Below are 11,973 nucleotides of genomic sequence, written 5' to 3' on the forward strand. Positions count from 1 at the left end.
TTTTTAATTAGAAATTCCTAGCAAATGCTACAAACTCAATCATTTCTACTATGGTCAGCGACGTGTTTCCTTGTCAAATACAATAAATAAACAGGCCCATAGTAAATTAGAGAGAGTGCGTTTGATTAATTTTTCGATGCGAAATAATTTCACACAAGTGTTAAGTGTTTATAAGCTGAGAGACACAACGAGGCGATTTTGTGGCGCTGCAATAACATTGTTCACCGCTAGATGGGGCTCTCGAATTCATTTCATTCATTAATTTATATTTATTATATTATTAGATAATTGTGTGTTCTCTTTTTTATATACACTTGCATGTTCCTTTTACCAGAGAGCAGAACTTATCTCCTAAAACAACATAAATGCCAGTTTGAAGCCTTTAGTTGTTCTGTTTAGTTTTACTTTGAGCTGAACATTAGAGAGTCAAATGCATTGCGGTGTCTGTCAGTGTGTGTGTCCATGTGGGGAGTTTGATCAGTTCCTGTCGATATCTCAGCTGGAGTGTTTGCTCGGGTCTGTGGGAGATCAGAGCAGTGCAGCAGGGATCGTTTGATCCGCCTGACTGTCAGTCTGAAGGGCATCAAAATGTGTGAGAATCATAGAGATACAAACAGATAAAAATACTTCAGATGAAGGAATGTTTTGTCTTTCGACCTCCAGCATAATGACATATTGACCGATGCACACACGTCCTCAAATACACAAGCAGAGAGAGTGAGAAAGGTCAAAGGTCATCCTCCTAACCTGCTCAATATCTTGGGCAAGAAATAGAATGATCTGTCAAGTGTGACACAAATACATACAAACATGACACACACCGATGAGGTCAAGAAGAGACTCGCTCCGCACAGCAGACTGCTTACACACTCGATTTCAACAGAGCTCTGCAGTCAAATAGATTTACAAGTATACAAGTAAATGATCTTAGTTTATTTACTCAATTTTTACACACATTATAGTTTCGAAACATATATTATTAACAGTGAAAAATGAACTGAAAACCAACTATAAAATATCTTAAATTGTGTGTGTGTGTGTGTGTGTGATACATATAATATATTGGGGGAAAACCCTGCATTTAACTTTTTTTTTTTTTTAGCCACATTGCAAAAATTACAAATACTATACAAAATACATAAATTGTCACACACACACACACACACATATATATCGTTTGCTTATTGGAAAAAAAATAACAACCAACTTAATATAAAAATAAATACAAATTTATACATGCATGACATTTTATAACTGGGTTGCAAAATTGTTAATATTCTATGAAGTAAATCACAAATTAATCTTGTTATGCCTCTTTTTCAGTGAGACTGAATTAATTCTTTATTTAAAAATATCTATATTGTATTCTGTACCCATCTTTAGAGAGTGTCCTTTCATCTATAGATCGGGATGTTCTTGACCTCTCTGGATGTTTTCAGGGGTTTGTGTGTGTGTGTGTGTGTGTGTGAATGTTTCATTCATGTGCCAGTTGTTATATATGCTGGTAAGAATATGACATTAAGCTTGAATGAAATCAAAATAAAAGATGAAACAACTGCAGAGACAAAATGGACAGAATGGCAAGAGTGAAGAGGATAAAGGGATGACATTTCAAGGAAAACAAAACAAGTAGAGAGAAACCCCAGGGGTGCAGGACAGGCCGAGAGAGAAGAAAGTGTGTTTTTATGGGTGTATTTGGGTTGAGGTTTGGCTGGAGGACAGGCAAATATCAAGGTGTTGGACCTGCTGTGCTGGATGACACTTTTATCACACACACACACACACACACACACACACTCCTGACATTCATACCCCGATGAGAGTAATTCATTTTATAAAGCATAAAACTTTTTTTTGAAAACTATCATACTGCTCACTGCACAGTTTATGTTTCAACAGTAGCATGACAGATTGTTGATATATGATATATTTAATGTAACAAGTGGCATTTATCATCTTGGAATGAAAATACAGTTATTTTTGTATTTGTAATCCACTTCTGTATTAAAATATCTTAAGATAGTCCAGTTAAATAATAATAATAATAATAATAATAATAATAAATAGTGTAGTGTTGGTTCCAAAAATTTCTCACAATGATAAACTGATCTTACTGTAATAAAATAATTTAATAAAATAGGAGTTTAAAATCAATATTATAAAACTGTTTAAAAACTAAAAATGTAAATAAGTCACTTCTAAAAGATATTATTTATTTATAGTTTTATATATAGTTTGTGAGCAGACTAAAAGAGTTTTGGATTTATTTGATTGATCATTTATCAATTTAAATTAATGTATAAAACCTAAAACAGAAAACCAAAAGGACAAATGTCAGTGGGATTTTACTGTATGTTCCAGTGAGTGAGCCAGCGAACGAGTCCACATCACAGACACACAGAGGACGAGGACAGGCCTGCACTTTGATGCATACGCCTTAATGACATGAGAGAGAGAGAGAGACAGAGAGACAGAGAGACAGAGAGAGAGAGTGAGAGAGACAGAGAGACAGAGACAGAGACAGAGAGAGAGTGAGAGTGAGAGAGAGAGAGAGAGAGAGAGAGAGAGACAGAGAGAGAGAGAGAGAGAGAGAGTTTCCCCTTGATGCTGGATACTCCAGCGGAGTGAATGACACAAACACACGAGCTGATTGTGTGATGCATGTAACAATGATTCAAGGATAAATTCATTATTACGGCATTCCAAAAGTGCTCCAAGAAATGTTTCTTCAGTGTAAAAACTGCATGTACACACACACAGTGGCCATTATCCCAAACCCCACTTAGAAATATCAGAGGAAAACTCATTTGAAGAAGAAAACGACATCCGTTAAGCTCATCCAGAACGACAAACATGAAGACTGTAATTCATTTTAAAACTCCCTGAAGTCAACACAACTAATACAGAGCTAGTTATGAATATGATAGTCTTCCATCAGGGGCAGAAACTGAATTGTCTTTAGCCTTGTGTGTGTGTGTGTGTGTGTGTAAAGTCTTGCATGTGCACTGCTGTTTTAAATCGATGCAGCTCGAACCCAATCAAAAGGAATGTTTAATGGGCCAGCGCTCGTTTGTATGCATGTGCTGCTGTGAGGTGTGAGCTTCAAACCCTCGCTCTAGTGTACTGAATACTAGTGTACTACATTATTGTATGTAGTGTACAATTATCACTTCAATCATTTAAAATGGCTAAATAAAAATAGGAAGAATTTTAAAACTGACCAAAATATTAGGTAGATGGAATAATAAAATAAAACATAAATCTGACCAGCTGCTTTTATGAAACAATTGTAAAGTTTTTCTTTAATCTAAGTCAATATTTAAACAACTAAGAAGTTATAAAATAAGGTTTTTATAAACAATTAACTAGATAAGAAATGATTAAAATGAACAGTTACAAATATTTTATTTGATAAAATTACATTTTAGATGAAAAAGTACATTCATGAAAAATATATTAATAACAGCTTAATAAAAAAAAGAAATATATGAAGACACATTTAAAATAGTTTATTTAGTTATTTTTTTCAATTTTCTTGTTTTATTAATTATTTTATAATTCAATCTGCCTACACATATAATATATATTTTATATACATGATATCAAAGCATATTTAAAATCTACATACTTGCGATAATCATAATACATACTACTGTACATAAATATGGTTATTATTATGCTGATCCAAACATTCCCTCTGTCTCTCAGCTCTATGGAGTCTATATGGTTACTATCAGCAGTGCAGTACATTAACATATCAAACACACACACACACACACACACTGTACTTCTCCAATGAGGTCTCTGGTGTGACGTACAGGACTGCTGACAGGAAACAGATTAGTACTTAATGCAGACTGATGCATTGCCTCGATCACACTCAACACACACACACACACACACACACACACACACGCACACACACATATTCAGTGTGTGTGTGTGTGTGTGTCACTGCAGCCTAGTGTGTCTGATCTTTAGCATTTTTTAAATAATGCACTAGTTTCTTTTTCCAAGATTACATTTTCTATTCCATCAGAATACTGTCGGATCAGGTCAGAGGGTCATATTTTTGCAGTGTGGCGATCCTAAAGCAAAAGCTCACATTATTTTTATAAGAAAAAGATATTAAGACCAACTACAAGTCATATAATAACAGCCCAAGAGCGCAGTAAATTACAAAGCTGAGAGAAATAGAAAGAGCAACTTATTCCCATTTAAACGATGGACAGACTCTGTGTGTGTGTGTGTGTGTGTGAGAGAGAGAGACAGATGTGTGCATGAAGGTCAGACCTGCACTTTCTCACGACCTCTTGATCTGAGCTCCAGCGTGAACAGCTGATTAAGCAGTTATTGATTAGACTGGCTAGTTAGCATTAACACACACACACATACACACACACACACACACACACAGCAGAGACTCAAATGGATTAACCAGACGGACATTTCTGCCGCAGACAGGACAGCAGTCGACACACATCATGACAAACAACGATCAATAAACCTCACGTTACAAACACCATCATATCACACTCCACCTCTGAGGAACGGACCGAGCTTCCTCAACATTTTTCCTTGATCTTTCAGAAAGAGTCTGATACAAAGACGGGAAAGCCAACAGAACTTAAAGGTGCTGTAATTCTTTGACTGTTTGTAATATTGCATAAAAACACCATATGTTAGCAGATACTAAAAACACATGCTAGGTTCACATACTTGTTTCTTTGAAAAACAATGCTACAGCCAATTGTTCTATTTTAAATGTGTGTTCTGTGTCAGAATTTCTGTTTTTGTTTTGGTCTGTGTGACTCCGCCCACTGCTAATTTACCCAATACTGTTTGAACACCCCCGGGTGGCCAGTTGGTGGAAAACACAGCATGTTCCAGCCATGAAAGCTAGTAAACCAACTGGGTCAGAGATTGCATAATACCTCAGCATCCATCTAAAAAGCTCTATGATTAGAGATATATAAAAACATGGATAAATCAGCTAGTCATCCCCAATGTCAGCTGCACTCTTTCCTGTTGCATGTCCTCAATCTGGCAACCCACGGGAGTGTACGAGGAGAAACTCCATATGGGCAGAAATGCTTTTTGAATTTGGACTGCAGTACCCATTTCAACCGCTAGCTGTCAATATAGTTATTAACATACAACGACATAATAGTGGTCGTTGCACTGAAATAACATAGGCCTACTGTACATTCACATTTGAACAGTTCTGCATGTAAAATAATTCTGTTTCCCAATCACAGCAGGGGGAATGTACATGTCCTGAAGGAGACATGCTCCTTTAAATAGAGAGTTTGAAGACCAGATGCTCAAAAACAGTGTAGAAAAGGGTCGTTGAATTTTTTTGATTTAAAAGCAAAAAGCATTAAAAGTGGACCAAACTGAACATTATATAGTTAACATTATATATATATATATATATATATATATATATATATATATATATATATATATATATATATATATATATATATATATACATATAACATTTTTTAAGGGTTATATGTATATATACATATAACCCTTAAAAAATCCTCCTCAGATCAGCTACTTTTATTCTAAAAATAAATTATAAAATTCTAAATATATTCTAAAATGATTATTCAAAAAAATTATATAATAATTATAATAATAATAATAATCTAAAATATTTTCTTCTTATAATTTTGATTATGGTTAATCAATAATGAGCATGATTTGCTTTATATAAAATTAAGTATAATTATTTTTACCTAAAAATATAGATGGGTATGTTCTCATTCAGAATGCTTAGTAAACGTGTGTGTGTGTGTGTGTGTGTGTGTGTGTGTGTGTGAGTGTGTTTGTGAGAGAGCGTTCCTGATCTGTAAAATGCTATTTTCCAATTCTGTCATCAATATTTGATCACTTATGTTTCTTTAATAACCAGGAACACAAACACACACCACCGTGCTGCTCTTGGATTTCCACAATAACTGTCCCATGCAGGCTGCATGTGTCTCAAACCCCACCGAGCTGCTGACCTACACTGCGATTAGACATCACAGTGTTTTCAAACCATCAAATGTTCACATGACAGTGATGACTAACACAACTCACTGGGCTTAAGACACAGACAAGCACATAAAAGGATTTTAAGTATCAAATCGGTCTTTAAATCAGTATGAACTCAGATTTGACTAGGTTTCTTTCTTAATCTTTCATCAACTTGCTCCACCTCTGAAATCAGTATATAGACACACATGACCACATAAACACACATACTGTATGCACACACATCGAATTTTATATCAAATGTAATAATCTTTGATATATGTATATATATTATATATATATATATATATATATATATATATACACACACACACACACACACACACACACACATACACACACACACACAAAGTCAAAAGAAAAGTTTTTGAACAGTAAGATGTTAAATGTTTTTGAAAGAATTTTCTTCTGCTCACCAAGCCTGCATTTATTTGATCCAAAATCCAAAAGTTTTTTTCTATTTAAATATATTTTAAAATGTAACTTATTCCTGTGATTTCAAATCAATTTTTTTAGCATTATTAATCCAGTTACATGATCCTTAAGAAATAATTTTAATAGTCGGATTTGCTGCTTAAAAAATATTATTATGTTGAAAACAGCTGATAATCTTTTGTAACAGCATGTCTTTATCCATCCTAAATAAAAGTATTAATTTATACCCCCCCACCAAACAAAATAAAAAAAAAATCTTTACAATATATGCATTATATATTTTTATTATACAAATACATTATATATTAGTAAAATGTTAATAGATAATAAAATGTTGAAACATAAATGAAGTTATACACAAATGTTAAATCCATTATAAATCAGTGTAGAAATCTTTATAAAATGTAAAAAAAAAAAAAAAAAAAATCCAAAAACAACTGAAAATAATGGATACATCAGGGCTTAAATCATAAATTTTTACCTATATATATTCTTTTTGACTGGGACATATGTCAAATTTTAGAAAGAATTATGGATTGCGAACTCCATTGTCAATTACTTTCAAAAGATGTCGAAACCTTCGCGGCTTTACCGACCTTCAGGAGTTCTTCATTGCATTAGTGAAAATTAAAATAAAAGCAGTTTTTAACTGTACTGGTTCTAGATCGGTGAGAATGTGGGTTCTAGATCATGTCTGGATGAGCAGATGGCCGGGTGTCTGGACAGAGAGCGTTGAACAGCACTCTACTGACACGTCCCTCAAAACATTTCCAAAAAACACTCACGCAGCATTCCTGGCAACATCCAGAGCCGACACCATCTGTCTCCACATGCACATACAGCACTGAATAAATGTTATTGAGGGACACATGAATCACAGAGCCATGAATAACATATCAGCAGATGACATCATCATCATCATCAGCAGCAGCAGCACAGCATGATCTTCAAACTGCTCTGTCTGCTCATGGAAGAAGCTGAAGTCTCCTGCTTCTCAGAAAAAGATCCCAATACCTTCAAATGTGTCTCCTCTAGAGTTTCAGAAGAGATCGACATAAGCTTAGATTTGCCCAGGTCTGAAGCCCAAAAGTCAACGGAGATCATGTCTGCCATGGAGAAGAAATGTAAAGAGGTCATTGCAACCTTTATATCTCACAATTGTGAGGACAAAAATCTGAATTGTAAGAAGTAAACTCAAAATTCTGATAAAAAGTCAAAATTGTGAGCTAAAAAAATCACAATTACCTTTAAATATATATATATATATATATATATATATATATATATATATATATATATATATATAAAGTATAGCTGAAACAAAACAACAATTGCAAGATGTGAACAAAGAATTCCAAGAAACAAATGTCAAAAATGCAACTTTCAGAGGAAAGAGTTTGAGTTTATTGTTAGGGGCAAAAAAGGAACTTAAATGAAAGTCAGTGTCTTTTTAACATTTCTTATAACTCAAAAACAAATCCATGATGTGTACAATATTTGGGTTATATATTCTCTGTGAGAGGTTCTGAGCCAAATCCACAACTCACAAGCACATTAGATGCTAAATAAACCAATTAACAAAATTAAAAATACAAGCTTCAGGCACACATCTGTCTTTCTCTCACTTAACGAAATGTTAATCTGGATAAATAAAAACGCAACAGATCTTCTCCTGGGACATTCACTGCTCTCTTCCTCTGATGAAAATATTATTCCATCTCTGAAAAATGAAGTTCAATGTCTGCTACAGTCCAGATGTTCAAATCTGCATCTGAACGATACATTTACTGATGGGCCAAAGAAAACAGATTCAAATGTGCATGAGAAAATAAAATGCTTAAATAACATTTACATTTGGCCCAGTAATTATTCTGTTGCACAAAACAATACATTCATAACATATGCATGTTGTATTGCATTGTGATGTCTATTTACATACGTACTCTGGAAAGAAAATCTTACTTGAATTCTTAGAGAATAAGATTCAAGTTTTACTACTATGATGGAGACCCTGAGAAAGCCCAGTCAGGGTCACTTTGATCGCCCCAGTGTTTCTGTATGACACACACACACACACACACACACACACCTGTCACTTCCCCATCACTAACATGTTCATTCACACTCCGTCACCACAGCCACACTGGAGCACACCTGTAGGTTGAGCTGTCAGTCATGTGACATCATCTTTAACTGGACCAAACAGGTGGCTTCTAGTGTTACCATGGTGACAGAGTCAGAAACTAAATCCGATTTCTCCATGGCAACATAAGAACCCACCTGTTTGTGTCAGTTAAAATGATGTCACATGACTGACAGCTCAACAGACTGATCACAGACAGGCAATTCAGTTATTTTATCATCATTTATAAACAGTATTGTTTGACTTTATTTTTATATTTTCTTTTTGCACTTCAGATTCAGTTAAAGTTTTTAGTAATTATGTTATGTTAAGGATATTTTTTATTTATTAGTACTATATATTTAAAGTAAATTTAGTATAATATTTATTAAAATATATTTCAGTTAATGTTGATTTTATTTCAAGTACTTGAAATAAAATACATTTGTTTTACGATTCTATTGCATAATATAATATCAACATTTATTATATAATAATCATGTGGTCAACAGAGCATGATCATGTGATGCAGAGAGGCCAGTTTACTTGTATTTACATCAGTCCCTTTCCAATTATTACTGCTTAATCTTACTATTTTTTTGTGAAAAATAAAAATGTGTGAAAACAAGAACACAATATTAAGTTACTGTTGGGTTAAATACAGTAAACAAATATGCACACCATTCTTTATTATTTTGTGATCAAAATAAAGCATGCATTATCATATAAATATATAATATGCAACATGCTTTCAATGCACCGTGGTCCTTGGCCTAAAAACTGTAGGTGACCCTTGCTTTAGCCCGTATATATAATGCATTATGAACGTATTCTCCATGCATTTTTAAAAGCTTTAGGTGTATGACTATATAGCCTTAATCTGACAGGACTGTTGGTGAAGTGTGTGTTCTGAAGATGAATTATACAGAACAAAAGAGTGATGGAGCAAGCGTTTCATCGATACTGATGCTCATTTGAATTCCGCAGCTGTTCAGCCGAGGATAAAAGACTGAATATTTTTGTACTTCATGACAAAACTTTAACAAAACGCTAAACAGAGAGAACGCGAGATCCAGCACCCAAGAGACTAAAGAGAAGTGTTGTGTGTGTGTGTGTGTGTGTGTGGAGGATGTTTGGGGTTTGGCGGGGGTGTTAGATTAAAAATCAGTTCGAAAGATGAGAAAGAAAGGAGGGAAACAATGGCAGAGTGAGAGAGGAAGTGTATGTGTGTTGACATTAAATCTCGGCGGGCATCACTCCGTTATGTCAATGTATAAATGCACTTGTTTGATCGTTAATATTGTTCTTCATTAACTCGAACGAACACAGCGCCAGTATTTCCCTCATTCCCAGCGTCCATGTGATGGTTTCTTGAGCATTTTCTGTGAATAAATTAATGTATGTTTATGTAAATATAGTAGACATAGGGAGGTCTCATGTGAATGACCTACAAAGATGTCTGTGTGGGTTTAGTTTGCTATAATTAGGGAACAAAGTGAGCTAAATCTGACAAAATCATCCAAGGACACCCTCAACTGAAAAAAACAACAACTCATAAATAAAGCAAATCATTTTTAAGTTAAAACACGTTCACTGTCATTTAAGATTTAAAAAAAATAAGAAATAAGCAACACTGCTTTCAAAATTGATGATGATGATAATAATAATGTCAGTTACAATGTTACAGTTTCTACAAAAATATTTTCAACATTGCTAATAAACAGAAATGTTTCTTGAGACTAGAATTCAGTTTTGATCACAGGAATAAATGTACTCAAACAGAAAACAATCATTTTAATTGGTGTTTTTCTTAGTATTACTGTTTTTACTGTATATTTAATCAAAAAGAAAAACATTACAAAACAAAAAAGAGTAGTGTTTATTAATTCAGCTCTTCCAATCCTATCTTAGAGCCGAAACGGTCTGTTTTATGAAGTTATGCACTGTATTATTTGAGTATACAAATACTCAGCATTGACTTTTGAAGCATTTCTGACACATCTCCCTTCTATCAGCATCTCAGCTAAAGCGTATATGTTTGTTTCAAAGGCAGTCGCATCTCAAAATGTTCCCTGAGCATTTACTGCCAGCACACACACACACATAAACAAGACATGTTTCGACAAACACGCACACTAACCGTCACAGACACCGCTCCTCTTTAATTTTCCAACGCTCTCTCACTCTTAACTGGAATTCACAGTGCGGTGCTTTGAACTAGTGCAGTGCAGGAAGAGAGATTACCCATGAGACCCCTGATCAGCTTTGAAGCCCTGCTTTGATTCCCCTCCACACACTGACACACTCCCACTCCATTCTCTCTCTCTCTCTCTCTCTCTCACACACACACACACACACACACACACACACACACACTAAACCTGTGAGACCTCCGTCGTTTGACTTCAGCTCTTTAGCTTCTACCACAAACCCTAAAGACTCTTTTAGCACAACAACTACCCACAATGCAATTACAGTCCAGAACAGTCAGGTGTGAAATTGAGAGGTACACCATTATTTATTTTATAAAGAAACTGAAACATTTATTCAGCTAGGATGCATAAAATTGATTAAAAGCAAACATTAAATTAAAAGTAAATGCTGTTCTTTTGAACTTTATGTTGGATGTAATGTAAGGGTATGTAAGGATCTTGAAAATGTATGAAGCAGCACAACTGTTTCCAATGTTTATAATAATAGAAATGTTTCTTGAGCAGCAAATCATCATATCAGAATGATTTTTGAAGATCATGTGACACTGAAGACTGGAGCAATGATGCTGAAAATACAGCTGCGCATCACAGACATAAATTACATTTTACAACATACTGCAATAGTAAACAGCTATTTTTAATTGTAATGATATTTCACATTTTTTACTGTGTTTTTCAATACACACACACACACACACACACACACACACACACACACACAGACACACAAACATACACACACCCCAAGAGACACACACACACATTCATGCTTTTAAAATGAATTTTTCACCCCAAAAAAGGATTATTCACTGAAAATGTGCTCACCCTCAGGCCATCCAAGGTGTAGATGAGTTTGTTTCTTCATGGGAACAGATTTGGAGAAATTTAATGTCACATCACTTGCTCACCAATGGATCCTCTGCAGTGAATGGGTGCCGTCAGAATGAGAGAGATGCAGCTTTTTGCTTCACAACACATTAACTGATGGACTGGAGTGGTGTGAATTATTGTGATGTTTTTATCAGCTGTTTGGTCTCTCATTCTGACGGCACCCATTCACTGCAGAGCATCCATTGGTGAATAAGTGATGGAATGCAACATTTCTACAAATCCGTTCTGACAAAGTTGGATGGCCTGAGGGTGAGTATTTTCATC

The sequence above is a fragment of the Carassius gibelio genome, chromosome B21, assembly GCF_023724105.1.
Source record: "Carassius gibelio isolate Cgi1373 ecotype wild population from Czech Republic chromosome B21, carGib1.2-hapl.c, whole genome shotgun sequence".
In the NCBI taxonomy this organism is placed as follows: domain Eukaryota; kingdom Metazoa; phylum Chordata; class Actinopteri; order Cypriniformes; family Cyprinidae; genus Carassius; species Carassius gibelio.